Source organism: Panthera leo, chromosome A3 (genome assembly GCF_018350215.1).
Source record: "Panthera leo isolate Ple1 chromosome A3, P.leo_Ple1_pat1.1, whole genome shotgun sequence".
Classification (NCBI taxonomy): Eukaryota; Metazoa; Chordata; class Mammalia; order Carnivora; family Felidae; genus Panthera; species Panthera leo.
This window is the reverse complement of record NC_056681.1, coordinates 68,478,500-68,484,864: the sequence shown is the minus strand read 5'-3', so window position 1 is coordinate 68,484,864 and position 6,365 is coordinate 68,478,500. Positions and strand designations below refer to the sequence as shown.

The 6,365-nt window shown below is 37.8% G+C and overlaps 1 long non-coding RNA gene across 2 annotated transcripts; it reads right to left on the bottom strand.

The window, feature by feature from the left end:
- Nucleotides 1-204: 204 nt before the first annotated feature.
- LOC122215027 lies at nt 205-6,056 on the bottom strand. 2 transcript variants are annotated; one of them, XR_006200200.1, is made up of 4 exons: nt 5,991-6,056; nt 5,085-5,215; nt 4,299-4,497; nt 205-241 (listed from the first exon to the last, which is right to left on the bottom strand). It is a non-coding gene; the product is annotated as an uncharacterized LOC122215027 (long non-coding RNA). The 2 variants fall into 2 exon arrangements; XR_006200201.1 differs by having other exon boundaries at nt 5,085-5,249; nt 5,991-6,035.
- Between the last annotated feature and the right edge of the window lie 309 nt (nt 6,057-6,365).

The following is a 6,365-nucleotide window of genomic DNA, read 5'->3' as shown; positions in this document are numbered from 1 at the left end:
GGCACCCAACCAAAACAGAATAATTTATTTCTTTTAAAAGAAACATCTACTACTAAAGTTAAATGTATGGGGGTGCCTGGGTGGCTCAGTCGGTTAGGTGTCCGACTTCAGCTCAGGTCATGATCTTATACTCCGTGAGTTCAAGCCCCATGTCGGGTTCTGTGCTGACAGCTCGGAGCCTGGAGCCTGCTTCGGATTCTGTGACTCCTCTCTCTGCCCCTCCGCCTCTCACTCTGTCTCTCTTTCAAAAATAAATAAACATAAAAAAAAATAAAGTTAAATGTATGAGAATACATGGAGCATATAGGTTATTAACACAAGGATAGCAATTATTAGTTTTATTTTAATTAAAGCTTTATCTCTGGCAATAGGTTTAGTTGAAAATCCATCATAATTTCCAAATGACATCTTTAAGTTTTTCAAATGTAATTTGTTAAGCTGTCCTTTACTTTTTTCTTCCAAGAATGCTGGGAAATTGTCCTTTTGAAAGTCAGTTCCAAAACATCTTCAAGTTGTAAACCATGAGGAAAACAGCAAGAACCTTTAAGTGGAGATCAAAGTGTGGTGAAGAACCTCTGTTTTGGGTTTGGATTCTAAAGTATCTTTATGGGATTCTAAACATGGTAAAGATCACCTGTCACAAATCCACATTCATTTATTCGAATCAAGCAATCATACCTCTAGCTGCACCATTTAGAGACATGTTTAATGCCCTCTTTGCATTCAGATGAAAGGTATTGAGGTTCCTAATGCCTGCATCCACAATATGGTGGGCTCATTTCTGCTAAATAGAAGATATGCTTTTGCAAAGTCAACATATGGCTTCCCCATGGTAGAGATCTGCCTAAACATTGAAGAGAGCATATGGCAGAAGAATTTTGTAGATACAGTGGTAGAGTCAAGAATGAGAAGATGATTTTGGGCTCATTGCCCTTCCATTTTTCTTTTATAAAAGGAAGTCAAATTATTTGGTCTTACACATGCACACACTAACTGAAAAATAGAAACCGTGTATCTATTGAGTTGCAGAGTGACATGCTTATTTCTCCTGGAAATGTAAGAGAGAAATATGAAGTATATGTGGCTCCTGATAAAACATGGCATTTTTGAAACTCTAGTACATTATACAAATGAGTACAATAAACTCTCTTTGGGGGGTACCTTTTCAGTTCAAGAGCTATCTGTTTTTCTCCAGTAACTGAACTCTGAGCCATGGTTTGGTTCTTCACCAACCATGATTACATTTAAGTTGTGATTCTGAATCCCCTAGCCATAGCTGATTACCCAAGCTGTGACAATCTAATTCTATTTCCCAGAAATTGAGAATTGGGATTGAGCAAGAACAGGTCCTTCATTTCTCAGTGTCACTGGCACTGAGTATGGAAACTTAGGATGCATGGGATAGTCTAGATCTTTGTAAGAACAAAGGAGAGGCAGACACAGAGAGGCTTCTAGTTGTCCTGGGCCTGCATAAGACCCAACTCTAGTTGGTCTTTATACTCCATCATATGCTATTTTATTTTTAGAGTCCTTTTTTCTTTTTGCTTAATCTAGCCTTTTGTCTGAATGGGAGACTTTTAATTAATATGTGTAGTGTAATGAGATCCTATAAAGGCATTAGTTAAAATACCAAGATGGAGGGGGGAGGAAGGTAAAGTTGGAAGCCTTCACGGACTGTCTTTTCCTTTTTTCCCTAGCTTATTGTATACTGCTTTCTAATTGTATCTAAATCCCTTTCCTGAAACAGTTTCATGGTAGAAAAATGCCTTCTTAAATTTATTTTTGTTCCTCTTTCTAGCCCCACCCAGCACAGTCCTAGAATTCCTAGGAGGACAACTTGTGTCTTTTATTTTATTTTATTTTATTTTATTTTACTTTATTTTAACTTTTTATTTTAATTCCAGTTAACATACAGTGTTACATTAGTTTCAGGTGTGCAATATAGTAATTAAATAATTCTGCATTATTATTGATTTCAAAAATACTTTTCAAAATAATTTCCCATAATTCTGAGTGAGATGATTTCCATTTATCTCTCCTCCATTTCCTCCATTGCCTTTCCCCAACCCCCAGGTACAGAGTTAAGGAACTGCAAACAACACTTCACAGAAGGCATATTTCCCATGAAGAAGGAACACTTGCCCTCATATGGAATATGTCATTGGAATTTATTGCTGAATGGTTGGCCATTCTGGAGAAAGTCCCTTGAAATCATATGATTTAGTAATCACTCTTGATAAATCTTTTTTTTAAAAAACAAGAGAAACTATTTTAAGGCTTGCCGTGCAAATCTCTGAAATGTGACAATTGAAGGATCTGCAGTTTATTTCTGTATTGCAGACCGTCCCTTAATGCCTGACTTCTTTGTAAAAATGAATGTTCCTACTCTTTCTTTTTCTGAAAGAAGGAATTATCCCACAGTTTAAACAGAGAAGTTGCAGCACGGGTTCATCCTCTTAGTGGGAGAGAGACCCCATATAAAATTCAGAAAATTCAGCAAGAGCAGCAGAACAAACGGGATGTTGTATGAGTGACAATGATCTCAGTTTCTTTCTAATATGAAAAGACAGCTGGGTTGAGGCACTTGGACCACCCACTGCTGGAAAAAAAATGCTTGAATCCTCAAAACCTTTGATTTGCTAGTTTGTGGAGGTGAGAATGTAGGGCTCACAGCATGTGCTGGAGAAGTAAGTTAAATTTCATCTACTCATGCCTTCCCACCCTTCGCCTACAGAAGATTTCTAATTGAAGTCTCTGCTAAGGAAATGTCAGCCTAATATCTACTTGAAACTTTATTTGGAAGTTTTTGTGGGGTTATTAGGCCTTTATTCATCCCTTTGAAAATGAGATACATTTTAGAGTTTTTGTTGGTCGTATTTTCTGTTTGTTTTGTTCTTTTCTGTTTGCTTTGTGTCTATGACAGTAGTGGATTACAGTGGTGTTCTTTCCTAAAATGTATAGCTTCAGAAACAGTGAAAATGCTATGATGTGGTTACAGGGTAACTTCAAACTGTACTTCCTTAGCCATTTGTTCACTCTATGCTCACTCCAGTGAATGGTGCAAAATACCTCATCTTTAAAATAAAGGATTATACTTTTATTTTTTTTATTTTGTTTAAAAAATGTTTAATGTTTTATTTATTTTTGAGAGAGAGACACACACACAGAGTGTGAGCAGGGGAGGGGCAGTGAGGGAGGTAACACAGAATCTGAAGCAGGCCCCAGGCTCTGGGCTGTCAGCACAGAGCCTGATGTGGGACCTGAACTCACGAATTATGAGATCATGACCTGAGCCAAAGTCAGACGCTTAACCGACTGAGCCACCCAGGTGTCCCAAGGGTTATACTTTTAAATAAATAATTACATGTCTTTGTTTTACAAGTATATACCTCAGAAAAATATTTTGCCACAAAATATATTGGCTACTAAAGGCTCAGGGAAATATATGTGTAATCAGAGTGTGAAACTCAAGACTACACTTTAGGTTTTGCCTTCAACCCTAACTTTTTCTAACTGCCAGTTACTCCTGAGTATTTCATAAGAACACCATTTGCACACTTAACACCATTCTTGTCAGCCCCTTCAATTATTGCTTCTGGGCAGCTTCTTTAGCTTTGCAGCAATTTACTCTACACAAAACCAGCACCTGATACTTCTTTTAAGGTGAAAACACACTGTTCACACAGGAAGAGGACAGTAGGAGGAGGACAACCTCACACAGGTGGAGGATTCATTTTTACATACAAGTAATAAAGCCAAGAGCAGGAAAGTAGCTGATATCCCCCAGAGAGCAAGGCCTCAAATCGTCATTAACGGTTAGACATGGCCTAATCCATTTCCTTCACATAAATAATACATTGAACATGAGCCAACCTGTGGTACTTGTATTAGAATGAATGTTTCCTGAGAAATAATGCCCTAAAAATGAAAGATAGATTAGTAGTGTGTGGATGTATGTATTCTCCTCTGTGAGGAAACCTTGGTTTTGTCCTTTCTCTTCACCAGTGCTATCTTTGCATTTCTTAGTCTGGGCTTGAATATTTGCTGTAACTTCCTTGCTAGTCAGGTAGCTCCAGCATCCCATACCATTACCAGTGTGGACTGCTACATATTTGATCATGTCTGTCTCCCTTGATTATAACCACAGACTTTTTCTTTCTCTAGCACTTTCATAAAACCAGGGTGAAGTTCTACAGATCGAAAGAGTTCAAAACTTGTTCTAGTCTGTCCCCAAAATGCAAAATCCTTGACTTCTCTCCCCAAACAGGTAATAGCAAGACATCCAAAGTCCACTTTACCTTCTTCTAAGGATATTCTTTTCCCTCCTGCTTGAAGCCTAGGGGTTCTTATACACACATCAAGTGATGGAGGAAAGCACCATGGGATCAGTCCAATGTCATTACACATTATGTGGTGAATGAACGACAGAGGCTTAATACAAACTAATGTAGAGGAGGAAAAATAATTGTGTTTCTTCTGAGTTCTTAGATGAAACTTCTATAATAAAAGACAGATGAGCAAGAAAAAAACAGGTTATTAACATGTATACCTCCTGGGGAAACTGAGTAATTTCCTGAGGTGGCTTAGAATTCAGGCTTAAATACAGTTTCAACAGGGGAAGGGTAGGGGGTTTTTAGGACTCTTTGGGGAGAGTAAATGATTCTTAGGAAAAAATAAATAGGCTCTTAGAAGAATAGATGGGAGGTATGATAGTTCATGACAAAGTTTGCCTCGGTGTAGACTCCCCTCCTGTGGTAAGAGTCAGTCCTCCCTGGTTAACAAAATCCCTCTGGGAAGAAGTTTAGGACAGTTGAGTTTGTTTTGGAAGATCTATCTTTAGGCAGATAGGAGGAGTTCAGAGAAAGCCTCTTCCTGTATTAGCTGTTTTTAAAGTGACTACAACTGAAAATAATCAGTATGCTGAAGGAGCATATTTGGGGATGGCATATTCTGCTACCCTTCACTAGCTTGACAATTTGTGTCCAAGCAAAGAAATGGACTGAATCCCATTTTGCATAGCAGTTACCTATACTAAAACAGTGTGATCATCTATAATAACAAATATTATGGAGAAGGATACTTACTCTCCAGTAATTTGCTTCATGGATAGTTGCCAGCCAACCTAGCTGGAGACATTTGATTTAAACTCATTTGATCTTCTTGGCCTCAGGGAGATGACGTGGCAGAGATAATCAGTTATTGTAAACAAGTGCTTCTGCACCAAAATAGTTGAGGAATGGTGAGTCTTTCTGGTAGAACAGGAAGGGAAACTAGTTTCTTTTGTAAAAGTTTTGGAATATTTAAAAGCGAGACACTCCCCCAGTAGGTAAGGCTGCCCTTATAATTTTGGTCCAAAATTCAGTAGTGGAGCCAAGTTCTTTCTCTCCTGAGGTATCACCAGTGAAGGAGTCAAGCTCCTTTGTAACAGTAATGGGGGGAACAATTACTTTCCAACAATGGGGTCAATTATAGACCCTCAAGAAAGTACTATAGATCTACAAATGTATTTATTTGTCATGTACATTAACTCTATCAACCTAACAGGTGCTGTAAAAACTGAGTACATTGTCTACCACATCACAGAAGAACAATCACCAACCCCAGTGATAAACCCCTTTCAGAGTAAAACCACCCTTTTCTCCCAGAAGTACTAAGACTTTTCCCATTTGTTTACCCTTTGAAGCTTAGCAAATGTCAGTGGTTCTAAGATGACATCTAATCCCCATTTATTTTTTAGCAAAAATGGCTATATCTGTTTCAAAAGAAGAGAATAAAAACAAACCAAAGCAATAAAAACACAATAACAACACAAATACAGCACAAAATAACTTTTAAGAGCTTGCCTCAACCTACATCTTGACCTTTAACTTATCAACCCTACAGTTGAATTCTACTCTTCAATAATGGCATTATCTGTAATTCCACAAAAGGTTCTATTATTGTCAGAACTGCTCCTTTGCTAACTAGAATGCCCTCTGTAATTTCAGTACCTGGTGATTTAGCTCTTATTTTTCAGAAGCCTTGTTCAAATCCCAGCCTTCACTGAGGACTAGGCAGATCTGCATATGCTTTTTAGTTCCTTCTGCACTGCCTCTAACAATGCATTATTGTTGTGCTGCACCTAATTAGCTACATGACTGTAACTTCTATGTGATAAGAACTTTTCAGGGCAAGGAATGTGTCTAATTCATTTCTTTATGTCTGTTATCAAGACATGCCTTGAACACAGTGGATCTTTACAAAGAAATATTCATTTAGTCAAATACCTCTCATTGATTCAAATGGTGGACATGGGGTGGGGATACATTCAGGATAATTGATATTCTAATTAACCTAGTAATCTATATACCATAAAATTGATTATA